This window comes from Podarcis pityusensis (genome assembly GCF_964106645.2).
Source record: "Podarcis pityusensis genome assembly, chromosome: 2".
In the NCBI taxonomy this organism is placed as follows: Eukaryota; Metazoa; Chordata; class Lepidosauria; order Squamata; family Lacertidae; genus Podarcis; species Podarcis pityusensis.
Window position 1 is genome coordinate 12,866,464 of NC_138029.1, and position 27,912 is coordinate 12,894,375.

Below are 27,912 nucleotides of genomic sequence, written 5' to 3' on the forward strand. Positions count from 1 at the left end.
AATTGGAATGGAACTTGGTGAAGTTCATAAGCACAAGTGGGGGAAAGCACCGGAAGTCTCAGAAGTCACACTAGACAAGAACTTTATTGTCTCTCTTAAACAAGAACAGAACAGAACCACTAGATTCCAGCCAGATATAATGAAGTCCAATGCCATCTAGTGATGAAACGCTAGAATTATACTATCCATATACCAGCAAAGGGAAGCACCACCCAGGTCTTTCCTGCAAATCTCAGCTCAAGATGTTTTCTACCTCAAAGCTCTGGAGGTGCAGGGATCCTTTGGGCAAAGAGACCCCTGAAGAAGTGGAGTGGAGAACAGAGGCGCATCAGCACCAACAAAACAAAACAGGAACCGGACAGCATGCACCACCAGTGTCAACATTTTTAATTCCTCTGATGGGTTTGTTCCTTGATGGTGTCAGCCAGCAAAATTCACATTGATGTCAATCACAGTTTTGTATGAGACTGCTGAGCAGGATGGTATCCTTTCGAAAAATAAAAATTATGCCAGCACACCAATATAAATGCTACTTAAACAGACTGGCCTTCATGGGTTGTTTTTCATCAGCCTCCAAGTGCAACAGGAACAGCTGCCAGGAGCCAGACTCCTCCACCTGAACAGGGAAAAAGTGAACGAGACAGATTCAGAAGGGCCAGCATCTTCATACCTGGACTGTTTTAAGGTGAAAATGAGAGAGACTTGCCAAACTGAAGCTTTAGTTGCAATGCAAGTTAACTCGCAAGTTAACTTTGGTGCTACGTCTATACAGGTATTGCAGAACCAGATTCTGAGAATTGATATTGTTATTCAGTGACCCAAGGAACTCTGGGTCTCTTGCACCGGGGCCTGGATCCCCTGCCCCTTTCCCCAAAAACCTTTAAAATATAGAACTATTGCATTAAAATATGTTGCATCACAAATGTTTGGTAAATCATGACCCATTGTGTCCATCAAGTGCATCAGATTCTCAAAAGAACCAACCGCTGACTTATTGATTCTATATGACACCAGTCCTAAAGGATCTACACTGGCTTTCAATATGTTTCTGACCATTATTCAAAGTGCCGGTGCTGAACTTTAAAGCCCTAAATGGCTGTATATCTGAAGGAGAGTCTCCATCCCCATCATTCAGCCTGGACACTGAGGTCCACCTCCGAGGGCCTTCTGCCAGTTCCCCCAAATTACAGGGAACCAGGCAGAGGGCCTTCTCGCAGTAGCACCCTCCCTGTGGAATACCTTCCTATCAGATGTCAAGGAGATAAATAACTATACAACTTTTATAAGACATGTATGAGGAAGTTTTTAATGTTTGATGTTTTGTTATGTTCTTATATGTGTTGGAAACCACCCCACCCAGACTGACTGGGGCAACCCAGCCAGATGGGCAGGGTATTAATAAATAATAAAATTATTATTATTGCTATTGCTATTGCTATTGCTATTGTTATTGTTATTCTTATTACTATTATTATTAAGTTCACACTGATCTGGTATTCTATTGGGATTTTAAAAATTTTACTATATATTCAACAAAGTCAAACCAAATAGTACGAAATTTGTCTTTTAAAAAATTTGTCCTCTAAATCATAGAACTGTAAAGTTGGAAGGTACCCTAAGGATCATCTAGTCCAACCCCCTGCAATGCAGGAATATGTCGATGTCCCATATGGGGATCGAACCTCCAACCTTGATGTTATCAGCACCACACTCTAACCAACTGAGCTACCCAGAGCATACTAGATCCTATTCATTTTAATGGGACTTGAGCTAGCAGACAGCTTCCTAGTGCATTCTGTCCTTGTCTTTATATATCTATATCTGTATTTACTTTCCAGTTCCTTAACGAGAATCAAGATGTTTATAGGAACAAAGTACCAGACTGTATCTAAGCTGGACTGTTAAGACAAGGCTTGTGAATTGTGCCCCATAAGTACCAGCTGCCTATGTCAGGAGCCTGAGGTCTCTAAGTGAGAATTCTAGCAGTGGAATCCAGACTTTCCTTTCTGCTCCTTCGTGGTAGCTTAAAGCAAAGGGAGCTGCTAGAACAAACTTTAGCACCATCATTGCAGATGGCTGGAAGTTGTTATATGGCTACATGGGACCAAAAGGGCTGCCGACTCTAGTCTAGCTCTACAGTCTGAGTATCTCAAAAGGTCAGGCATTTCCTTATTTATGAATCGTGTTAGACCACCCTTCCGAGAAACTCCCAGGACAGTGTATCAGGTCAATCTCAAATCACATGTTTAAAGCAACAAGTGAACCAAACAACAGCATGAAGATTCAGTATAAAGATATAGCAGGTCAGATTAAATCTCATTCAAGCCATATGTGGTGGGATTGTCCGTTAGTTAATGAATTCTGGAAACAGATTGGTATAGAAATATTGGGAATTGTGGGTAGGAAGGTGGAAATATCTAAATTAATGGTTTTTATTAGCCTGAGTAGCACCGAGCTAGAAACGAAAGAGGAATATAAATGGGTAAAACTGATGGTAATTGCAGCCAGACAGGTTTTAGAGAGTAATTGGAAAAATGCAGAAGAGCTAGGGGTGAACCAATGGAGGAAAAACTGAAAAATATTATAATTTTAGAATATCTAACTGTGAAGATACACAGAATGAAAGGGTTTAAGGTCAGTGAGAAGGAGGAGGATTGGTTTCAGAAGATATTGAATTATTTGGGCAGGTCTGAACAATTTGGGGCAATTAAAATGTTAAAAGTTAAATAAACCTTGTGGCGGGAGGAGTGTTAATGTACATAGAATTGTACATATGGTTGATTTGAATATGTTATTATTGATTATGTATACCCAATGTATCAGCCGCCCGGGGGGGGGGTCTCACTGTCTTTTGGTTGTTGGTAAAAAAAAAAAGTAATAAAAAAAAATCTCATTCAAGCCAGTTATGTGCCATTATGGTCCCATCCACACTGTACATTTCAGAAATATGGCTTTCCCCAAAGAATTCTGAGAACTGCAGTTTACCCTTCTCAGAGCTATAATTCCCAGCACCCTTAACAAACTACTGTTCTCAGGATGCCCTGGGAGAAGCCATGTGCTTTAAATGTACTTTACATGCATGTTTCTACCTGAGCAAACAGCACTGCCTGGCACTGGAATGACATCATGGTTGGTGCCTGGCAAGCCTCCCTGGGCAGGGCATTCCATACATAGGGCACCGCAACCAGAAAGGCCTTCTCTCCAGTCTGCATCATAGGCATCAACCGAGCTGTTCTGAGATTGACAGCTTGGCTACCTGCCTCCTGACTTGACTAACAAGTTGCCTGCAGGCCTTCAGCCCTGTTGCTGTAACACGGCCCCAGCTCTGTGTAATTAATGGTCCTCCCCATACCCTCCAACATTTCTCTGATTAAAATAGGGACATCCTATTGCATTATTAGGGATGCGGGTGGCGCAGTGGTCTAAATCACAGAGCCTAGGGCTTGCCGATCAGAAGGTTGGCGGTTCGAATCCCTGCAACGGAGTGAGCTCCCGTTGCTCGGTCCCTGCTCCTGCCCACCTAGCAGTTCGAAAGCACCTCAAAGTGCAAGTAGATAAATAGGTACCGCTCCGGCGGGAAGGTAAACAGTGTTTCTGTGCGCTGCTCTGGTTCGCCAGGAGCGGCTTAGTCATGCTGGCCACATGACCCGGAAGCTGTCTGCGGACAAATGCCGGCTCCCTCGGCCTATAGAGCGAGATGAGCGCGCAACCCCAGAGTCGTCCACGACTGGACCTAATGGTCAGAGGTACCTTTACCTTTATTGCATTATTATTAATAATAAATAAACCGATAAATAAATAAATAAATAAATATTATTATTAAATAAATAAATTAAATAAAATTGTTGTTGTTGTTGTTGTTGTTGTTGTTGTTATCCCAGCCACTCTGGACATCTTCCAACATATATAAAAACATAATAAAATACTAAACATTAAAAAAACAACCTTCCCTATACAGGGCTCCCTTCAGATGGCTCGAGGGTCACATAATACCATACGCTCCAATATTTCTCTGATGAAACTAGGGACATCCTACGGGAAAGTGGGATCGATTTCTGAGATCGAATCAGAAACTGGTATGGTTTCTGTAAATCTGGGACTGTCCCTGGAAAATAGGGACACTTGGAGGGTCTGCCTTCCAACACAATCCCCAAAACATTGTGTGAATGGACAGCTCTGTCTGGAGCTAAATGTCCAGTGCTGCTTGTTAAAATGTTCTAGTCTAGACTCTGAAGACAAGGGCTAAATATGTTTTGAAGGCAGTTCAGGATGATTAGCCACAGCCTAAGCTGTCTGCAATGCTGTGCTCTTTTTGTTCTGAAGGTGAGTGAACATGTGCAGCAGTATGTTTGTGCCAGAAGGAGCGGATTTGGTCAATGAGCCAAATCTGAAAAAGAGCTGGGCTTTTAAATGCAGTTGGTGCAAAGTGTGAGAAAAGTGTGCCCTCCCATTATTCTGGACTACAACTTCTTTCAACCCTGACTATCAGCCAGCTGGGGATGATGGGAAATGTAGTCCAAAGCATCAAGAGAGCACTATTGAGGAAGGCTGGCCTCCACCTATTAAATGAATACCAACAGAGCACTTGGTCTTCAGCTGGTGTATCACAGCCTAACAAGTGAGTAATAGCAGTGGAAATTCCTCACTTTACCTTCTTAAAGATCTTTGTTGCGGGAAAAGAAGGGTATGAAGAAATAAATTTATGTACAGTGTGTTCTCGAGAGGGGAAGAGAACCTAATTGTGATGGCCTGGGATTCAGATTCGGATGCTGAACCTGAAGAATCCCAGCCTGCACAGAAGTCCCCGCCTCCAGAACCAGCTGAGCCGGGGCTGGGGCTTGAGCCTGAAGGGTCCTCACCTGTGCTGGATCCTCAGGTGCAGGCACCAGCTGAGTCTGCTCTGGCTCCTGAGGGGGTGGAGGACCCATTGCCTGCAGGTGCTCCACTCTCAGCCCCGTCAGGGGAAGCTGAGGTTACCTCTGGGTCCGGTAACCCTCCAGCTTCTCCTGAGCTGCAGAGGCTCAGGGCAGAGAGGCGGAGGGAACTAAGTTCCCGCAGGAGGAGTGATCGCCTCCAGGCCAGGAGAGGCGAGTCACCTGAGGATCGGGGCCACCCTGTGCCATGAGGCAGATAAAAGCCAGTCAGCCTCAGTCCCAAGTTGTGGGAGCAACTTTGTTGATTTTCAGTTCCTGCCTGAACCCTGTCCTGCTATCCTGCCAGAGTTCCTGACCTCACCCTACTACCTGCCCTGCATCCAGCTTCAACTTCTTCGGACTGCCTCCATACTGCACCTTTGACCTCGGACTGGACTCGGACCTCGCCTCTCGGTTAGCCCACGGGACCAGCACACTAATATGGCTGTAACTGGGCCTTTGCTTATCGGTAGAGAAAGTTCCAGCCATGTTGCATGGAGAACGTAAGCAGCAGAATGATGGAGAAGAGGAGGAGAAAAGAACAAAAATAAGAGTGGGTCCCACACTGAAAGTTAGGGTTAAGAGTGAGATCTGATCTGTATCTTTAAATTCTTAGATGTGCTGAGAATATTCTGTTCAGTTCTATTCTTAAGGCAAGTGGTAGCACTTAGGAAAGATTACAGCAGGTGAAGTGTACTCATTAAGCCCACAGGTAAAATCACAGGTAAGCAAGAGAAGAAGAAGAAGAAGAAGAAGAAGAAGAAGAAGAAGAAGACGACACAGCCTCATCAGGCAGGCTTTATCAGGACCATGGAAAGCTCCAAGTGAGTTCTACTGGCTCCACATCTTGGGCAATGGGAAAGATGTTGTCTCAGTGAGGAGTTGCAGCTCCAAGTCCTGTTCATCAGTTAGCCCTGACTCCTAAAGGAGATGGTGGTGCATTTAGCAGGTCCTTGTCCAGTTCTAAAATATAATCTCTGGTTTTTGTGAGACAGAGGAGACAAAGAAGTTACTGGGGAGTCGTCCTCAGAGCCTGAGGGAGTTGGAAGAGGTATGTCCCCACAGGAGGCCACAGGAGGAAATGCTGAATGTTCCTCCTTGAGGAGTTTGCATCTTCACCCTCACCAGAGCCTTCCCTGGGGCAGTAAAGCGGGTCAGGTTCAGTAGTCATGACAGGGAGACAACTTAGTTGCAGTAAAGGTAAAGGGAGTCCTGACCATTGGGTCCAGTTGTGACCGACTCTGGGGTTGCGGCGCTCATCTCGCTTTATTGGCCGAGGGAGCCAGCATACAGCTTCCGGGTCATGTGGCCAGCATGACTAAGCCGCTTCTGGCGACCAGAGCAGTGCATAGAAACGCCGTTTACCTTCCCAACGGAGTGGTACCTATTTACCTACTTGCACTTTTGATGTGCTTTCAAACTGCTAGGTTGGCAGGAGCAGGGACTGAGTAACGGGAGCTCACCCCGTCGCAGGGATTCGAACCGCCGACCTTCTGATTGGCAAGTCCTAGACTCTGTGGTTTAACCCACAGCGCCACCCGCATCCCTTAGTTACAGTACCTTTCACCAGTTTCTCCCTATGGACCTATCTTAGGCATCATATTTGCTTTCCTGCTCATTTTCATGGGTGGAAGAAAGGAAGGGACATCACAGCCATGGAAATAATTTGAGAGACAAGCCACATCTCTCTCGTTTCCCTCCTGCTGCATGGCAGGACATACAGGCACGTAAGGCCAGACCTCTGGGCTGCGATGTGACAGCCCTAAAAGGTGTGATGCGGTCTTGGAAATGTTTAAGCCCACTGAGCTGGAGGATATGCTTTATGACAAACCCAAGCTGCAAGGAAAAAGAGACGCAGACATGCTAAATTTATTTAGTAAATCAACCCTCTCCCGAAACCCAACCTAATGGAAAGAAAGATGGAAGACCTCAAAGGTCTGATCTTCATAGCTCCTGAGTTTCTTTGAGTTGGCCGTGGTATGTATTCTGGATTGAGCCTTCATTCTGTGCCTCAAAGTACTTTTCTGTCCAGTTCCTATTGGTACTGGAAAGGACTTTGTTTAATAGATCAGCTTGTGTTTGTGGAGTCATTTGCAGATGGAAATATAGAAAATCCTCATCTTTGTTATTTTATTTAACCATAGAAGCAAAACAAACATGTAAAAGTCTTGCATTCTGATAAATAAATTATGATGAAGCAAAGAAGCACATTTTGCCTCAGAAACAACGTGGTGGCTTGCTGTTGTTGCTTTTAATTCTCAAATTTATTAAACATTAACGTGGCATACAAAGTTTTCTTACATTTGCAAAAAACATAGGACAACGGTATGCTGTACAGATGAAGAGGTAATTAACAATAAGCAAATGTAAGTAACGCACACACTAGAGTTTCACTAAGCATAATCATATCCATGTATTCTTGTATAAAAAAATTGTGTGAATAATTGCCATTTCCTTTATGTTCTGTTTCAGGAGAAGATCAGTTCTCTACAACTGGAGAAATGTATTTGACACATCTAGTTTTGGTCCAGGCATTTTAATACATTCATAAATGGATTCCAAATGGCGAAGAAAAAGTACATTGGCTTTGCTTTCCCCTTGGCTAAATTTGCAGTAAATATCCATTTTTTCTGCAATACTGTTGTTCCAAAATCTGTGGAGCCACACATCCAAAGTAAGTGTACCTGACAGTTTCAAACTTTCTTTCTGTCTCCAGCCTTACAGGAATGATTTGTTTTCAAAATCTTCATTCTTCCACCTCCTATATATTCAGTGCCAACTGAGTGATACGGTTTGCTCTGAAATCGCAGTGATCTCCTTAAAAATCATGGTCCAATGTGATGCACTGGCCAGACATTCCCAACACTTATGTATATATGAGCCCCATAGCCCATACTGTATATAACAGTTATAACACTCAGAACTGAACTAGGTGGCATTGAGTGGAGTTAGATACCAGCAATGGATCCTTCTTAAGGAACATTCTCTGGCCATTGCAGAGACAGATTTTACAAGTTGTTTATTCCACAAGTTAGTCCAGGCCTCATCTTGTACAACTTGTCCAATATCATGTTCCCAGAGCCCTTTTAACGAATAAAAGAATTTGCTGTTTTGTCAGCTGGAAAGGAATATATCCTGGAAGCCAGACCTTAAGTAGTATGCTCAAATTCTACTATAAGATATTCAGACCTTGTAAGGGATATTGCATTCTTTCTCTTAGCTTGTAAAATTGTAAAATGATGAACCTGGTAAAAATTAAAGCTCAAATATACGGTAAATTAATGGCTACCGAAAGGCCCCCAGACCGACTATGAAAAGAGGCAAGGTAAAATGTTAAAATATATTTTGAGGGAAGGTTTCAGAATGGAGTTTGCACATACCTGAGCAATCACTACTACTATCACCGCTGAAGTGCTTGATTCCATGGGCTTTGAGAACTAAAATTAAGCTAAGAATTGGGGGTATTGTGACCCTCTCAATGTTGTTGAACTCCCATCTTCCCATATCATTAACTATGCTAGCCTAGAATCCCTGACTTAAGAGGATCCCAACTCCACCAACATGTTGTCAGTAGATTAATGCCACTGGTGGTTACACAAGGACACACCAGTCTGTGCCACGTCCCAACCACAAGGAGAAAAATGGAGCATCTTTGGCTGCAAGGAACCCTGGTGCCCCACATAGACCCATTCAAAGAACAGCAATAATTGCTTATTTCCTCTCCTGATTGGTTTGGAAGATCATACCATGGAAAGCATAAACATGAAGTTTGTTTTTCAAGCCAGAGTATATTTTCTTTCAAATGCCCTGGTTATTTTGACTGAAAATAACAGAAGGTGTGAAATGTCTTCTTTTGGCACCAAGGAAGTCTCACCTGGCTCCCTTCAATGTCGCAGTCTGAAGTGTGGAGACAATGTCCAAGGTTCCATTGCTTGTGGGTGGGGTGATTTGCCTCCTCCATCCTCTGTCCCAGCAAGTGTTAACAACTTTCCGCCCACTTGGCTTCCTAAGCTATAATTCTCAAGCTCGCTGAGTCCTGCCCCTGCAGAGAATACTGCTTTTGTGACCTTTGAGGACAGGTGGGTTTGTGGGTTGTTAACTCAGCTATATATTCCACAATAGACTATTGAGAAAAGCAACCTCCTCTGGGCATGAGGGTGTGGGTGGCATAAATATATTTCACTGCAGAAAATAAGTTTCTGATAGTTCTCAATGTTATTTATTTACTGCTTTATTCTTTTTGTTGGTGGTGATAATGGATTCTTTCTGGCAGTAGCAATTGGTGCCTTAAACATCTAGTACAGGGGTCAGCAAACTTTTTCAGAAGGGGGCCGGTCCACTGTCCCTCAGACCTAGTGGGGGGCCGAACTATTTTTTTTGGGGGGGGGAATGAACAAATTCCTATGCCCCACAAATAACCCAGAGATGCATTTTAAATAAAAGCGCACATTCTACTCATATAAAAACACCAGGCAGGCCCCACAAATAACCCAGAGATGCATTTTAAATAAAAGGACACATTCTACTCATGTAAAAACATGCTGATTCCTGGACTGTCCACAGGCTGGATTTAGAAGGCAATTGGGCTGGATCCGGCCCCCAGGCCTTAGTTTGCCTACCCATGATCTAGTAATGCCAGCAAAGACATTCCTCCATCTCCTCCAGTCATGAGCCCCTCAGTAAATGACATTTTGGTTGTTGTGTATGAAGGCCACTCAAAAAAAGCAACCCTGCAGGATCTGACCAATTTAGTCCAATATTCCAAACCCTCCAACATTTCTCCAATGAAAATAGGTATATCCTGTTCAATAACAATTTTATTATTTATACTCCACCTATCTGACTGGGTTGCTCCAGCCACTCTGGGTGGCTTCCAAAATATATAAAAACATAATAAAACATTTAAAACACCTTCCCCATATAGGACTGCCTTTAGAAGTCTTCTGAAGGTTGTGTAGTTACTTATCTCCTTGGCTCGAGGGTCGCATAATACCATACGCTCCAATATTTCTCTGATGAAATAGGGATGTCCTTAGGAAAAGCGGGGCGTTCCAGGATCAAATCAGAAACTGTAAATCTAGGACTGTCGTGGAAAATAGGGACACTTGGAGGGTCTGATATTCTGTTTCCATAGTGGACAATAGGGCTGCCATATGTCCAAACATATGGGCTTTCAAAGGCAGAACTGACTTGAAGAATGGAGAATGAAGTTAATGGACTATGCAGAACTAGATACAGTGGTGCCTCGCAAGACGAAATTAATCCGTTCCGCGAGAGTCTTCGTCTAGCGGTTTTTTCGTCTTGCGAAGCAACCCTATTAGCGGCTTAACGGATTAGCGCTATTAGCGGTTTAGCGGCTATTAAAGGCTTAAAGGCTTAGCGGATTAGCTGCTAAAAGGCTATTAAAGGCTATTAAAGGCTAAGCGGATTAGATAAGGGGGGGGGGGAGCAAAAAAAAAATCTCAAGACTCGCAAGACATTTTCGTCTTGCGAAGCAAGCCCATAGGGAAATTTGTCCTGCGAAGCAACTCAAAAACGGAAAACCCTTTCGTCTAGCGGGTTTTCCGTCTTGCGAGGCATTCGTCTTGCGGGGCACCACTGTAAACTAACAGGAAGGATTTGAAACCGGCGGGACCATAAATTCGCAGAAGACTGGAGTAAATTTACGGACTACTTGAAATTTGTGAGGATCAGATGACGTTTGTAGGTTTGCAAGACGTTTTGTGAGGAATATTATTGGAAGTATTGCAAAAATGGAGAAGGGGAAGGATGATTTGTTAAGAGATGTAAAGGCAATATAAAGTTAAGAAATGCATAAGAAGTGGTTAAAACGTGTATATATATATATCTATATCTATATCATCTATATCTATATCTATATCTATATATATATATATATATATATATATATATATCTCAAAGGCAGAATTGACATCCGGGGTGAAAGGCGGAGTATCTTGGGGTATCATGGTTTTTATTTTTTAAAATCTGGCAACCCTAACCTCTTTTGTTCATGTTCCTCAGCAGCTGGCATTCATTCAGAGCCATGCTGTCTCCAATAATGGAGGTACTGTATAGCCATTACAACTTGGAACCATTAGAAGCCTCATCTGCCATGATTTGCTCTAATTCCCTTTTAAAGCACATCGAAGTTGGTGGCCATCACTACTATCACAATGGGTGATAGTGAAACCCATCGTTCAACTTATACGATGTCTGATGAAGTGCCTACAGATTATTGACACAATTGCAGTAAATATTGTTGCTGCAAGTCCAAAGTCCGGCTTTCTAAGAAACCATTCCTTTGCCAAAACCTTTTCTCATATGTTAACCAGCATTCAGAACATGATACAGTAGTACCTCGGGTTAAGAACTTAATTCGTTCTAGAGGTCCGTTCTTAACCTGAAACTGTTCTTAACCTGAAGCACCACTTTAGCTAATGGGGCCTCCCGCTGCTGCTGCGCCGCTAGAGAACGATTTCTGTTCTCATCCTGAAGCAAAGTTCTTAACCTGAGGTACTATTTCTGGGTTAGCGGAGTCTGTAACCTGAAGCGTATGTAACCCGAGGTACCACTGTATTTTAGAATCAAAAGAACAACTTGAATGTCGCGGACAGTTGGGAAGGTTAATGTTAAACGGTAGGAAATGCATAAAATGTTCAAGTTGACCTTCATTTTACCCCCGAATCTTAGTGGCCCTTCCTGCATCCTGCATTCCTTCCACACCCTTCCTTCCTAAGTGAGCAACCAAGGTTGATCCTTGTGACCCTGGCTTCACCCGTTCCAGCTTCCTAGTGCAGAAGAGGAACTGTGTCAGTTTCACAGGCAAAGATCTATAAAGGTTTAGCCACGTCCTGTGTTTAGGGTCTTCAGTTGGAGTTAGCTGGGAAAGCTAACCTAAAGCCCACATAAGAAATATTCCAGGAAGGAATAAGGAAATATGGCTGATTTTAAACTCGTCTAGGCTTCCAACATGTAAGAGACGCTGACGGCCTACTTTAGTAAGTAAGTAGTTTAGAAGCTAGAAACAACCGCTTACGTATTTTCACTGCAAAACAGGCAACCCCCCATTTACGCAGAGGTTATGTTCCGAGGCACCATGAACATCAGTGAAATCACTTATACAGTGGTACCTCGGGTTACATAGGCTTCAGGTTACATATGCTTCAGGTTACAGACTCCGCTAACCCAGAAATAGTACCTTGGGTTAAGAACTTTGCTTCAGGATGAGAACAGAAATCGTGCTCTGGTGGCAGCCGGAGGCCCCATTAGCTAAAGTGGTGCTTCAGGTTAAGAACAGTTTCAGGTTAAGAACGGACCTCCAGAACGAATTAAGTACTTAACCCGAGGTACCACTGTATTTGAAACACCATCGGAAAAAGCCTGCAAGCACCCCATTCCAACCACCGCCCCATTCTGCCCCTTTTTGTGATGTTTCTGGGTCACTTGGGAGGGGAGTAACACATACCCTCCAACATTCCACTGATGAAAATCGGGGTGTGCGTCTTCTGGTCTCATGCTCTGGCAGGTGCCAGCTGGTTGGCACAGGAGTGTGGCATCAAAACGAGACATTCCAGGATCCAGTCAGAAGCTGGGAGGGCTTCTGCAATTCTGGGTTGTCCTTGGAAAATCGGGAGGGTTGGAGGATACGATACCATGCTCTGTGTATTTTGTGAAAAAAATAAACTGTTTTGTTTAAAGTTCAGTTTGTGCCATTTGATCCAAGGGGATTCTGTTGTTGTTGTTGTTTAGTCGTTTAGTCGTGTCCAACTCTTTGTGACCCCCTGGATCAGAGCACGCCAGGCACCCCTGTCCTCCACCGCCTCCCGCAGCTTAGTCAAACTCATGCTGGTAGCTTCGAGAAAACTGTCCAACCATCTCATCCTCTGTCGTCCCCTTCTCCTTGTGCCCTCCATCTTTCCCAGCATCAGGGTGCTTTCCAGGGAGTCTTCTCTTCTCATGAGGTGGCCAAAGTATTGGAGCCTCAGCTTCAGGATTTATCCTTCCAGTGAGCACTCAGGGCTGCTTTCCTTCAGAATGGATAGGTTTGATCTTCTTGCGGTCCATGGGACTCTCAAGAGTCTCCTCCAGCACCATAATTCAAAAGCATAAATTCTTCAGTGATCAGCCTTCTTTATGGTCCAGCTCTCACTTCCATACATCACTACTGGGAAAACCATAGCTTTAACTACACAGACCTTTGTCGGCAAGGTGATGTCTCTGCTTTTTAAGATGCTGTCTAGGTTCGCCATTGCTTTTCTCCCAAGAAGCAGGCGTCTTTTAATTTCGTGACTGCTGTCACCATCTGCAGTGATCATGGAGCCCAAGAAAGTAAAATCTCTCACTGCCTCCATTTCTTTCCCTTCTATTTGCCAGGAGGTGATGGGACCAGTGGCCATGATCTTGATTTTTTTGATGTTGAGCTTCAGGTGGGGCACTTAGAAGCCCAGGTAAACTAATCTTCTCAGAATCATAGTAAACGGGAGATATGTAGCCGCCCCAGCAACATATCTCTATTTCCTTGCATCCAGAAACCCAAGAAGAAGGCTCTTATAGCACAGAGACTTTGCGCCTGCCCATTAGAGGAAATAGGAAACCTTGAACATATATTTTTTAGATGTCCTTTTTATGTTAAGATTCGTAGAGTCACCATTGATCCTTTCCTGAAGAGGCTCGCCGATCTTTCAGACAAGTCTAAACTTAATTCTCTCCTCTTAGGCAAAGATCACAAGACGACCTGGCTGGTAGCCAGATTCTGCGCCCAGATTTGTAGGCACAGATTATCCTCTAGAATAAAATAGCTTACTAGGGAAATGCTGAAGTCACCCTTTGGGGCGCCTCAGGGTCAATTTTTATGGTAGCCCAAATCTCATTTGTACGGGTGTATGTATATATCTCAATTTTAACTCATGAGCTATTGCTGCAATCTGCTCTGATTGTATATTTTATCTTTATGAATGCTGTTTTTATTGTGTTATGCGAGCAGGTCTTTGGCCGTAATAAATTATCTTAAAAAAATAATAATCTAATCTTCTTAGTGTCTGGGGGGTGGTGGTGGAAGGGTACACATTCTGAACCATGCTCTACTATCAGTTGGGGCAGCAGGATCTCTCTCTAAGCTGTTTTTGGTAACAGCTGCCAGACAAAGGAACTGCAGCCTCTTATTTGGTCTGTGAGAATATTTGCATGATCCTGCTCTGATAGGTTGACTCTGGCCTTCTCCTGGTTGCCCGAGAACTATAAATGCTTCTAGGGTCTTGTTGACAAATGGCAATCGCAAGAGATCCTATGTCAGCTGCAAGTCAGGGCCTCCCCACTCCCTAGAGAGGGATAAAATTAATGATGCTGGGTTTCCATTCTTCCAACTGCCTTGAAGGCTCCTTTGGAGACATGTGGCACAATATAAATCTCATAAAACACACAAGCAAATAAATTAGATCACTATCAGCTAGAAATGGGTGAGTATGTCAATACTGGTTTCTCTCAGTTTCTATTTCCCCCCAAGCTTAAATATACTTTTCCACATTTCCATATCAGTTTGTGATTTTAATAATAATAATAATATCCTCATGAAAATTCACCAGCACTTTAGGACGAATTTATGCTAATATACACATTTTTGCATGTATATGATTGAAATCTCAATTTACTTTACAAGATGTACTGTATATATGTAATGTATTGTAAGACTATTAATAAGGCCTGTTATATTGGGCGGGGGGGGGGGGGAACGACAATAAATAAAGTAACCACCAATACATCCATTTCAGTTTAAACATAAAAGTCTATATGTTGCTTTGGAAAGTGTGGATTAAGAAAAATTTGCCTGTAAACTAAATTGAATTTCTCATCCCACCCCTAACCTCGTCCCCAGGCTATCTGGCCCTATGAAAGGCTGTCTACCATCCACCCACCACCCCCTGGTACAGAGACTGTCTAGAAACCCCCTTGCTTAAAAACCAAGAGACAATACAGTGGTACCCCGCAAGACGAACGCCTCGCAAGACGGAAAACCCGCTAGACGAAAGGGTTTTCCATTTTGGAGGCGCTTCGCAAAACGAATTTCCCTATGGGCTTGCTTCGCAAGACGACAGCCCATAAGGAAATCTCAGGGACAGTGGGGAAGCGCAGCGCGTCTTCCCCACTGTCCTCGGACCTCCTCCGAAGCCGGGCGGGGGGGAGGGAACACCTGCCGCCGCCGCCCGGCTTCGGAACGGTGCTCCGAAGCCGGGCGGGGGGGGCGGGAACACCTTCTGAAGGTGGGCGGGGGGCGAAAGTCTTTGCTCCCCCCTGCCTGCCTGTCCCGGAGGGCTTTTGAAGGCAGGGGGGGAGCAAAGACTTTCGCCCCCCGCCCGCCTTCAGAAGAGGTCCAGGACCTCTTCTGAAGGCTGGCGGGGGGCGAAAGTCTTTGTCCCCCCTGCCTGCCTTCCCAGGGGCTTTTAAATCGCCCCGGACAGCGGAGAAGTCCTCCGCTGTCCCGGGGCGATTTTAAAATGCCGCCCGCCAGCATTTTAAGATCGCCCGGACAGCGGAGAAGTCCTCCGCTGTCCCGGGGTTTTTTAAAATGCTGGGGGTGGGAAGAAAAGCCCTTGCCCCCCCCCCAGCCTTCAGAAGAGGTCCGGGGACAGACTGTCCCCGGACCTGGTCTGAAGGCGGTTTCCCTAGGAACGCATTAATTGATTTTCAATGCATTCCTATGGGAAACCGTGCATCGCAAGACGAAAAACTCGCAAGACGAAGAGACTTGCGGAACGAATTAATTTCGTCTTGCGAGGCACCACTGTACAGCTTCTGCACGTGCAAAACATTTCTGGGTCTGAGAATTCAATGGGGAGGGGAGTCTGTGGTTACCTACGTGCGGTTTCCTCCATTCATGCTTTATTTAGCATCATGGGATGGATTTGGGTCTCGTGTGTGCCAATGTTACGCTGCCCTAACTCAGTTTCTGTCCGTTTGCACTGGTGCGCGCTAGTGACAGCAGAATCGAGCAGTGTGTAATGGTGTCAAAGGCAAAGCCAGGAGACAAGGACGCCTGTGTCTGGGAGGAAATATAAATAGAAAGCATTTTGTTCTGCTTTCTGCCGGGGGGGATGAGGCAAAGCCACCTCGGAGGTTAAATAAATGATTGGGGCATGTAACAGAGAATCTATTCATGCCTATGCGTTAACGCCTGTTTGTAGAGGGTGTAATGTCATTAATGGGGAGTTTGGTGAGTGGGCCTTGGCCTAGTGAAAGCTGTCATCAAGTTACCTATCGCAGCCCATCTTCAGGTAGGTTTGCATGTGCAAAACTGGGCTTATTTCTATGTGGAAGCACCTGAATCTCCACTGCCCACATCCAAAAGCGGTGTTGCTTGTACTAGTGTATCATTAATAGATATGGGCAACCCTTGTCCATTTCAGTTTCTCATGTTTACAATCTTAAATTCAATTCTCCACATTTTGCTTTTTGCTTTTTTTTTAAGTCCTCATAAAAATTCATCACTGTTTTAGTGTGGATTTCTCCTATTGTACAGCCTTTTTTGGCAATCCGTATTTTCGCAAAGCAGTTTTCCTCAATTTAATGCATTTTGCCTGCTGTTTTCACCAGTACATGCATTTTCCCCAAGACTAATACTATTAGGAAGGTCACCTGGTGAGCATTCTAATATCATTCTACTGTCATTCTAATTTCTGGCTGATATTACATCATTGAAAATTTGGAGGTTTGCATAGGAGACAGTTAACAGGTCCATAAAGACTGCCAAAAGTTGGTCAGACCTACTAGCCAGGTCTAACCAGGTACTAAACCAGTGTTTCCCAAACTTGGGTCTCCAGCTGTTTTTGGACTACAACTCACATCATCCCTAGCCAGCAGGACCAGTGATGATGGGAATTGTAGTCTGAAAACAGCTGGAATCCCAAGTCTGGGAAACACTGTACTAAACCTACTAACCAGGTACCTTCCTTTTGTTACAGATATTGCTGTCTGGCTGCTTAGAGTAGCAGGAGAGGAGGTGGAACATGCTGATGTGTTCCGAATGGGTAAAGGTAAAGGTAAAGGGACCCCTGACCATTAGGTCCAGTTGTGACTGACTCTGGGGTTGCGGCGCTCATCTCGCTTTATTGGCCGAGGGAGCCGGCATACATGCTTTCAAACACAAAAGGGTCTTTCTGGCACAGCACAGATGTAACACCCTGCCACAAAGCAAGTCCACTGCTGCTGCAGCAGATCTCTGGAGAAAGGCAAACTTCTACGTGGAAATTGATTGTGGATTCAGTGCTGTTGCAATTTCACACAATGCTGACCTCATGAAAATGCCACCTGATATTCCCTCTATCTCGTTTAATCTGTATTTACCATTCCCCCTACTTTCTTCTTCTTCTTCTTCTCCTTCTCCTTCTTCTTCTTCTTCCGTAACAGATTTTCAGCAGAAACAGTAAACCCAGATTAAATGGGAATTTTTTCAGTGAGCAAAATGTGATCTGGACAATCTGCAAACTGTGCTTGCATGCACACCACTGAATTGGCAATAAACTGCCATGCCTTTTGCTTATGTACCACAAAACTCAGCTCGGCCTTCTCTGCCTCTTCCCCCCAAACCTGCACCTTCTGTTGTATTCTTAGCACACACAGATCTCAGTGATCTTGACAAACCTGCTTTCTACCCATTCAGATGCGGGTGGCGCTGTGGGTTAAACCACAGAGCCTAGGACTTGCCGATCAGAAGGTCGGCGGTTCGAATCCTTGCGACGGGGTGAGCTCCCGTTGCTCAGTCCCTGCTCCTGCCAACCTAGCAGTTCGAAAGCGCCTCAAAGTGCAAGTAGATAAATAGGTACTGCTCTGGTGGGAAGGTAAACGGCGTTTCTGTGCGCTGCTCTGGTTCGCCAGAAGCGGCTTAGTCATGCTGGCCACATGACCCGGAAGCTGTACGCCGGCTCCCTCAGCCAATAAAGCGAGATGAGCGCCGCAACCCCAGAGTCGGCCACAACTGGACCTAATGGTCAGGGGTCCCTTTACCTAACAACCACAGGCTAAGATGGCTCTTCTCAGTATGAGAGAAGATTGGAACATTTGATATTTATAGTGGACTGCTAGATAAAATTGAGACAAAGGAGCACCCACATCTGACCCACAGCTGAATTCCTTGTGCCCCTCCTCTCCTTCACCCCACAAACAAGCAGGTGTCATTGTGGTACCTTAGCAGTAGGAGGGGGACGTCAACAACTCCACCACCCATTGTCTGTCACCAGCTGTTGACTGCTTGCGAGCCCCTAGAACCAAAGGGGAAAATGTAGGCTCTGTAGCGCGAGGCCTGTGAAAGGCTTCCTATAATCCCTGCCTAAGCTGCCCAGAGGAAGATAAACAGCCCAAACATAGGCCAGTGAATTACTGTTAATATTATGGAGACCATAAATAGCCAAGTGAAGAGAGAAAGCCACTGGCTGTACCACAGAGTGGTAGGAAGCTCAAACAGAATAATATTTAAAGAAGCAGCCCCACCTCATTAACGAAGGATGAAGGCCAGTATGGCTGGCACTGCAGTTTAGTCAGGCAGGCAAACAGCTGGGGTGTGCGATGCTTGGAAATCAGCTTAGCTTGGCATGAGGACAGGGGCATGCAGTACTGCCAACTTAACTGGCTAGTGGGCACAGAAGAGCCCATTAGCTGCAAAGCTGGCATTGATAGGTAGGATTCAAAGCAGAGGCTCACCTCACTCTTCCACTCAGAAAGATACATATATATTGTCTTGATCAGAACCCAAAACAATAGGCAAGCACCTTCCTTTCAAACCAGGAAAAGGTCTTTTAATATTGCCTCCAGGTTTCCTTTCCCCAGTCAGAGAGGGATGGGATCATGATCTCTAGGCAAAGGTGATGGTGTTGCAGGGGAGGCAAGACTGGGGGTAGGGGAATCTGTTGGTTTTGGTTTCTCTCCATTTTTAATTTTCCTGATCAAAACCACAGCTCTCCACATTTTCACATCGGCTTGCAATTAAAAGGGGGGGGGGATACTTTATCCCAGCATATGCATTTATGTACACATCATTTTGCTGGGAGCTGCATTGTCAAATTCAGCGCCGTGCAAATTTTGAACATGTTTCAGTTCACATCTTTTTTTCAGAAAGTACAGATTATGTACGGTTTGTTTTTAAATGGGAACTGAATCTAATTTCTCCCCAGTCCATAGCCAGTGCATACTGCCTGTGTCTTGAATGATGTTGCCACTGCCTGTATTCTGGCAGATGGAAGGCAGGCTGCATAGGCTTACCCCACTCTGATGACTGAGCATCTAACAAGCGCGTGCAATTTTTCAAGACATACCTCAGCCTCTCTCACTGGGCACAGTTTGGAAACGGCTGTTCTGTAAGCAGGAAGCACAACAAGGGAAAGGAACAGCACTAAGACCAACTTTTGTTAAGTGTCATGGTGCTTCAGGGAGAGAGTACCTAAAATAAAAGCAAAAAAAGGGGAAGGGGTAAAAATGTGAAGAAGCAGAGATTAGCTCCTGCATTCATTCTCTGGGCTGTTGTTATGTTCTGAGTTGAATAGGATCCAAAAGGCAGCAGTCTGATTGGTCCTAGAACAATAGGATTCAGAATGCAGCAGTCTGATTGGTCCTAGAACAGTAGGATTCAGAATGCAGCAGTCTGATTGGTCCTAGAACAATAGGATCCGGAATGCAGCAGTCTGATTGGTCCGCAGGAGCCACCCAATCCAACTCCAGGTGGAAGTGAATCTGCAACCTGATTGGCCTACAGGAGAATCCCAGAATTAGCCAATCACGTGGGGCCCATTGTGTAAATAATGTATATAAAGCAGGCATTTTGGGGGAACTTCTATTCCTCACTACTATAAGCTGAATAAAGAGCATGAAATCCACACTCGACTCCGAGTATATTGCAGCTGTATATATCCTCAGCAAGAAATATCAACAACCTCAGATATGCAGATGATACAACCTTGATGGCAGAAAGTGAGGAGGAATTAAAGAACCTTTTAATGAGGGTGAAAGAGGAGAGCGCAAAATATGGTCTGAAGCTCAACATCAAAAAAATGAAGATCATGGCCACTGGTCCCATCACCTCCTGGCAAATAGAAGGGGAAGAAATGGAGGCAGTGAGAGATTTTACTTTCTTGGGCTCCATGATCACTGCAGATGGCGACAGCAGTCACGAAATTAAAAGACGCCTGCTCCTTGGGAGAAAGGCGATGGCAAACCTAGACACCATCTTAAAAAGCAGAGACGTCACCTTGCCAACAAAGGTCCGTATTGTTAAAGCTATGGTTTTCCCAGTAGTGATGTATGGAAGTGAGAGCTGGACCATAAAGAAGGCTGATCACTGAAGAATTGATGCTTTTGAACTATGGTGCTGGAGGAGACTCTTGAGAGTCCCATGGACTGCAAGAAGATCAAACCTATCCATTCTGAAGGAAATCAGCCCTGAGTGCTCACTGGAAGGACAGTGAAGCTGAGGCTCCAGTACTTTGGCCACCTCATGAGAAGAGAAGACTCCCTGGAAAAGACCCTGATGTTGGGAAAGATGGAGGGCACAAGAAGAAGGGGACGACAGAGGACGAGATGGTTGGACAGTGTTCTCGAAGCTACAAACATGAGTCTGACCAAACTGCGGGAGGCAGTGGAAGACAGAAGTGCCTGGCATGCTCTGGTCCATGGGGTCACGAAGAGTCGGACACGACTAAACGACTAAACAACAACAACATATCCTCAGCATCTACAACTACACAGCTTTACCATGGAATGGAATTTCAGATAAAGGGATAAGTATTTGAGAGGGGGAAGCTCAAAAGAGTCCTCTGCTCATAAAAAAAGTGATTTGGATTATAGCCATGCCCTTCCTTCTTTCCCCCAAGTTAAAAAAAAAGCTCTACTTTGAGGAAGAGGGAGGGATGGGCCTTCTTCCAGAGAGAGGAGACTCTTTTTTGTACTATAAGATTAAAATTACACATCTGTAAGGTTATTAGGTACTATATTTACTTCACATATTCATTAAGTTTGGGGCATTATTTTTAAGCCCCCTGAGTATCAACTAATAACAGAAACAACTGAAGCCTTTGAACTTGTAATTCATCATGCCACATAGCCTGATAGCTACATTAGTGATAATGAAAAATATATGTGCATTACTGACAGAATCAATAATGAAAAGATCATATTTTTCTTTGGGGTTCCTTTGTAAGATATCGGAATGGTTAATGTAATGTAAGTCACACTGAGCTGCACTTGTGCTTTATAACATATCTACCTATTTTGGCAAGTCCCTGGGTTTTTAAATAAGTCCACAAAGGCTAAGATATCTTGTCTGTACTGTGAACTTCTACATTTTACATTTCAAATGAATAGCAACAAATATTTTAAACCACAACTGTTATTTCATTCTGATAATGATCTGTCTGACCAACTTGAAATCTCTCTTTCTTCCTTCAGTTGCCACCTACAAGATGGGCTCTTACTTTGTTTCAGCACTAAGCAAGCAAGCAAAACAGTTTGCCCCTTTCCTATGCTTTTAGATTCCAACCCCTTTGAGAGAAAAAGAGGGGAGTGACATTCCCAAAGGTAAGGTATTTACAATGGAAAAGGTCCAAATAGCTGGCAACTGGAATGTCGTCGTTTGCCCCCCCCCAACCCGCAGTGTCCTGATAGACTTCCTTGTGAGCCTGGTGACCTCACACAAAGCTGCCCTTCTATTTTTGCACAGCAGGCTAAGGAATGCTGGCGGGAGGGATGCAAACTAGCCAGAGCTCTGAGAGGCCAGTCTGAGCCAGCTTATGCTCACACAGGGTCCTGTGGCTTCAATGGTGACTGGGCTTACTGGAAATTAGTGGGGTTGGATGAGACAACAAGATTCCACCCTGAACGAGAGAGAAGGTGGCTGGCTGGTGGCAAGGGGAAGAAGGAGAGCAGGATGTGTACTTTGGCATCCTGGGAATCTGGAATGCATTTTGCTGCATCAGGTAGCATAAGGTCTTCTAAACCAAGGCAGGGAATTGGAGATTTCAGTAGCTTTCTCTAAAGTAAGATGCCCAGGAGGGGGTTGCTCATTGGATGGTCAGGGTAATTTGCTACAGGATTTCCTAGAGCCGGTCCCATCCACATGGGGATTTCTTCAGAAGTGTGATTAGTGATTGTGTTGTAGAATTCATGGCATTTGACAAAGCCAGGTCTGACTGGCAGACCCATGGTGGCTGGTTGTACAAATCTCTGGTTTTACCTGCCTTGTTTTCATTAGGCAAAGAAACAGGATAATAAAATAATGATAATCCTTCTTCCAATTCAGGGTGATGCTGAAGGGTTTTTTATGTTCATATTTTGTTTAGATTTTTTTTTTAAGAAGAGAAAGATGAGGCAGATGAGGCTATACAATAATAATCAGCAGCCTTTCCTAACCTGGTGCCCTTCCAATGTTGCTGGGCTGCAACACCCATACAGTGGTACCTCGGATTAAGAACTTAATTCGTTCTGAAGGTCCGTTCTTAACCTGAAGCACCACTTTAGCAAATGGGGCCTCCCGCTGCCGCCACACGATTTCTGTTCTCATCCTGAAGCAAAGTTGTTAGCCCGAGGTACTATTTCTGGGTTAGCGGAGTCTGTAACCTGAAGCGTCTGTAACCCGAGGTACCACCGTAATTGGTTCCCCCCCCAAAAAAAATCTCCCGAACTTGTATGATAGTTTTAGTATATACAGAAAAAACAAAAAGAGGGAGGAGAAAAGAATCCCTACTCCTTTAAAAAAAAACCTACTTAATCCATCAAACACAATATTTTATTATAAAAAATTTTTAAAGTCCATATCAAAGATAATAGAAAGGGGTCAGTTTAAATAAATAAATAAATGCACATTAAAACTATGGTTACAAATTAATATATTGGAAGATAATCAGACCCAAAAGGCAAATGGGCATTTGAGGTCGACTGGTACAACCAGGAGGAGTAAAAGAAGTCAATAAGGGCCAGCAAGATTCTGGGTGACAGGAGACGGCCAGATGTGGGGAACTCCCTGGTCCTGAATGGGGTAACTGTGCCCCTAAAGGACCAGGTGCACAGCCTGGGAGTCATTGTGGACTTAACAGTTGTCCATGGAGGCGCAGGTCAATTCTGTGTCCAGGGCAGCTGTCTTCCAGCTCCATTTGGTACACCGACTGAGACCCTACCTGCCTGCGCACTCGCCAGAGTGGTACATGAGCTGGTTATCTCCCGCTTGGACTACTGCAATGCGCTCTATGTGGGTAATCCCTAGTTTGCCTAATAGGTAACCCAGCGCTGTGATAGCCTGCAGATCTAAATCTGCGACAGCTGATTCACACATGCAAGACATCACTTGCATTTCAGCTATATAGGGCGTGTATATCTGAAACAGCTGAAACTCTAGCAGAGGTCATCAGTTCACGTGTAAAAAAAATCCAAAGCAATTCACCCTCAAAATGCTGTTTTCTTTCAACTTGTGCTTTATTATCACAACAAATATTTGCTGCAGGTTTTATGTTGATTGTCCCTGATTTCTTTTCTGCTTGCAAATTTCAACACAGTCCAGGGAACATTTGACTCTGATTATTCCTAATTATTTTCCTCTTGGCATTCTTCTTACATTTCATAACCTTCTAATCTCATCTGAAGTCATCTTCCCAAGCAGCTGGGCACCAAAGCATGTGCTGTTGCCAAAGTCCCTCGAAATCAGTAAGACTGCCCAGAAGAGCTTAGTGGGAATTTATTCCAAAAGCCCTCTTCACAAATCTGATGCATTCTGGTCCTAATTAATGAATGTGGTAACTACTGTATAGTAGTTCCTTAAAGATCTGAACATGTTGAACTCCACCACCACCACCACCAAAAAAATCTGCTGAAGCAGGAATATATCCTTCTTCTATCACAGAGAAGAAACAAGTTAAAAATTGAAATAATGATGTTTCAGTAGTGCGCATTCCAGAAATGCAGCCATATTAAGTGTCAGCAGTTCATCTTAATAATGTGGTGCTGGGGCTCAAACTTGCTTAGAAGGCCTATTCCCACATCTGCATGCTGTGGTTAGTCAACAATAATGGAAAAGCACTCTGAACATGTTCAGGTGACCTAAATCTAAGTCCTGTGTTGAAAATGCTGACAAATCAGAGGAGTAGGGAGTTAAAGAGATCATATTTCATTAGATACTTTGCCAGATTTATTGACATTTCAATATTCCTTGTATAATAAACCTGTCATGTATACTGTATTATCCATTGACTTCTGAATACCTGAGCTTCGCATCTTGTGTAATTTCCTTCAGATACAAATTTTGTAGCTGATAAAGGCAGTCATCCAAAAATAAGTAAATATACATAGGATTGCACCATTCATACAGTGGTACCTCGCAAGACGAATGCATCGCAAGACAAAAAACTCCCTAGATGAAAGGGTTTTTTGTTTTTTGAGCTGCTTCGCAAGACGATTTTCCCTATGGGCTTGCTTCGCAAGACGGAAACGTCTTGCAAGTTTGTTTCCTTTTTCTTAACACCGTTAATACAGTTGCGACTTGACTTCGAGGAGCAACTCATAGAACGCGGTGTGGTAGCCTTTTTTGAGGTTTTTAAAGACTTTGGTGATTTTTGAAGCTTTTCCGAAACTTTCCCGACACCGTGCTTTGCAAGACGAAAAAAATCGCAAGACGACAAAACTCGCGGAACGAATTAATTTCGTCTTGCGAGGCACCACTGTATATGGAACTTCTACTTGGGTCCTTCAGATTATACTCTTTGCTTGTTGACACACAAAACTTTATCACTCGGTTTAAGATAGTGAAGTAGAACAAAATAGGTTTTTGGAGGTTTCCCAGATTCCTCCTGGTTCGTTTTCTAGGTGCGTTACCTAGGTGCTCAGTAGAATTAGTGGGTACTGACAGCTTTTATTTTTGGCTGATAGAGGTCAGTGCTAAAACTGGAGAGTCTAAATCTATTTAAGGTCATGCCTGGTCTCTGCCTGACGTAGGGATGGATGCATCAGTCTACTGTCTGCCTGTATTATTTCTGCAAGTCTTCATTCATAAATCCATTCCCTTTCATCTACTTTGCAAGAAAGAAAAGGTGGTATTTAAACCAATTTTTACTTAGAGTAGATCCATTGAAATTCATGGCCCTAACTTTGTCATGTTCATTAATTTCAGTGGCTCTACTTTGAGTAAAACTTTGATGGATACCACCCTACAGTACCTGAAACTGAATAAGCTTCTTGTAGAACAGGATTGACTCCAACTCTTATCAGCCCCAGCAAGGACTGATGGGAGTCCAATAATATCTGGACAGCCCAGGGCCTCCATATACACTGCCCAGGCTTGGGTCCCAGAGAGGTCACTTGGGTGCTGCTAATGCAGCAAAAACAATGTGGGGGGCAGCAGTTGTGAGTTACCAGTCTCTGCAGCCACAGCAGGCGCTGTGATTCTCCAGTGGTTTGACTTCACCCCTAGAAGCCCACTCCATTGTCTCTCAAGGCAGATGGATGCCCAAAAAATAACAGGTTCTCCAGCCCTGCTGTACAGAGAAAACAAACAGACTCACTCTCCCTAATGGTCAGGGGAATTCCTAGGGCAAGTTAGCTAAAATGGGGCTGTCTCTTTCGTAGAACACAGAAAAGAAATATGGAATCCTGACCCTGTAGCAGTTTTAAAGCTCCAAACTGCAAATCCAGGCTATGTTCTCAAGCACATTTCAGACTGGCTGACCTCCTGCTTGGACAACTGCAGCATCCAGACTCTGCGCTAGTGCTTGGATTGCTGCAACTTATCATCATAAGACTGCAACAACAGGCAGGAAAGGAATGGTTCTTTACTATTCTAATGTTGGACACACAATTTAAGCAGACCCAGTGAAGTCAATGGAAATGACTTAGGTCCGTCAATTTCAATGGCTCTACTTTGAGTTGGAGTAGGATTGGATACAACCCATGGCAGACCTCCAAGTGTCCCTATTTTCCAGGGACAGTCCTGGATTTACAGAAGCTGTTCCGGTTTCTGATTTGATCCCGGAATGCCCTGCTTTTCCTTAGTACATAGCTTTTTCCATCTGAGAAATGTTGAAGGGTAGGGGAGTTTTTAATGTTTGATGTTTTATTGTGTTTTTAATATTCTGTTGGGAGCCCAGATTGGCTGGGGAAACCCAGCCAGATGGATTGGGTATAAATAAATTATTATTATTATTATTATTATTATTATTATTATTATTATTATTGGATGTCCCTATTTTCATAGGATAAATGTTGGAGGGTATGGAGTTTTGTGTCATGTTTCATTATGTTTTTATATATGTTGGAAGCCGCCAAGAGTAGCAACCCAGTTAGATGTGTGGGGAATAATAATAATAATAGTCTAAAGGTAAAGGGACCCCAGATCATTAGGTCCAGTCGTGGCTGACTCTGGGGTTGCGGTGCTCATCTCGCTTTATTGGCCGAGGGAGCCGACATACAGCTTCCGGGTCATGTGGCCAGCATGACTAAGCCGCTTCTGGCAAACCAGAGCAGCACACGGAAACACCGTTTACCTTCCCGCCAGAGCGGTACCAATTTATCTACTTGCACTTTGACATGCTTTTGAACTGCTAGGTTGGCAGGAGCAGGGATTCGAACCGCTGACCTTCTGATCGGCAAGTCCTAGGCTCTGGTTTAACCCACAGCACCACCCGTGTCCCTTAATAATTGTCTAGGACGTCCCTATTTTCATGGGAGGAACGTATGCCACTGCCCTCATTTTTATTGTGTCCAGGTAAATATACGGTTGATAATATTCACTCTCTGTAGGCGGGGCTAGGCACCCAGTCCAATTCAAATTCCCAGGTTTTCTGCATGGGGACTTGAGCGAGAAAGAAGCTGTTCACCATTTATGAAGATGGCCTTTTGGTGGCCTGCTGGAATACATTACAAACCTGAGCAGACGCCGAGATGCAGGGAGGGACTGTGTGCATGCATGCGTCTCCGTCCCTCCTTAACTTGCAGCGAAGTAGGGCACGGAGCCATTTCTTTGGGGGAAAACTGAGGCATTCTGTCCCAGGAGCTGAATGACCTCTTGATCCTTTTGCAAGGGCATGGCTTAGCCGAGGACAGCTCTCAGGGCAGGCCTGCATTCCTGGCATTCCCAGCGCCAATCCGAGGACGCATTCCTGTCCCAAGTAGGCCGGCCTGTGTGCTTCTGCCTCCGAAGTCGGTGGTGCGAGGTTGCTAAGGAACGGGCCTTCCCCTCAGACAAAGGGCCCACTGTCTGGTGTGCTTCTGAAAGCACAAGCAAATGAAAGGCCCAAAGGTTCAACGAGGGAGAAGGAATTGGGGACCGCGTATCCCCTTTCACGTCCTCCGACTTAGTTAACATCTTCACTGGGAGTCGGCCAGAGATGCGGGGAATCAGCATCTTCTTTCCCACAGATTCAAAGAAGGGCAAACCTAAATGTGCGCCCTTTATTTTCAACTCTGCTTTTTTAAAGCACATAACCTGCAAATGCTGTAATTATTATTATTATTATTATTATTATTATTATTATTATTAATTTGTAACCCGCCCATCTGGCTGAGTTTCCCCAGCCACTCTGGGTGGCTCCCAATAGAGTGTTAAAAACAATACAGCCTTAAATATTAAAAACTTCCCTAAACAGGGCTGCCTTCAGATGTCTTTTAAAGACAAGATACCTACGTATTTCCTTCACATCTGAAGGGAGGGCGTTCCACAGGGCGGGCGCCACTACCGAGAAGGCCCTCTGTCTGGTTCCCTGTAACCTCACTTCTCGCAATGAGGGAACTGCCAGAAGGCCCTCAGCGCTGGACCTCAGCGTCCGGGCAGAACGATGGGGGTGGAGACGCTCCTTCAGGTATACTGGACCGAGGCCGTTTAGGGCTTTAAAGGTCAGCACCAACACTTTGAATTGTGCTCGGAAACGTACTGGGAGCCAATGCAGATCTCTCAGGACTGGTGTTATGTGGTACCGGCAGCCACTCCCAGTCACCAGTCTAGCTGCCGCATTCTGGATTAATTGCAGTTTCCGGGTCACCT

At 44.5% G+C, this 27,912-nt stretch overlaps 1 long non-coding RNA gene across 2 annotated transcripts; it reads right to left on the reverse strand.

Moving 5' to 3' along the window:
- Positions 1 to 372: 372 nt before the first annotated feature.
- Positions 373 to 27,874, reverse strand: LOC308471215. 2 transcript variants are annotated; one of them, XR_013982800.1, is made up of 3 exons: positions 27,556 to 27,874; positions 19,217 to 19,341; positions 373 to 616 (listed from the first exon to the last, which is right to left on the reverse strand). It is a non-coding gene; the product is annotated as an uncharacterized lncRNA (long non-coding RNA). The 2 variants fall into 2 exon arrangements; XR_013982801.1 differs by lacking the exon at positions 27,556 to 27,874 and adding an exon at positions 26,798 to 27,528.
- Between the last annotated feature and the right edge of the window lie 38 nt (positions 27,875 to 27,912).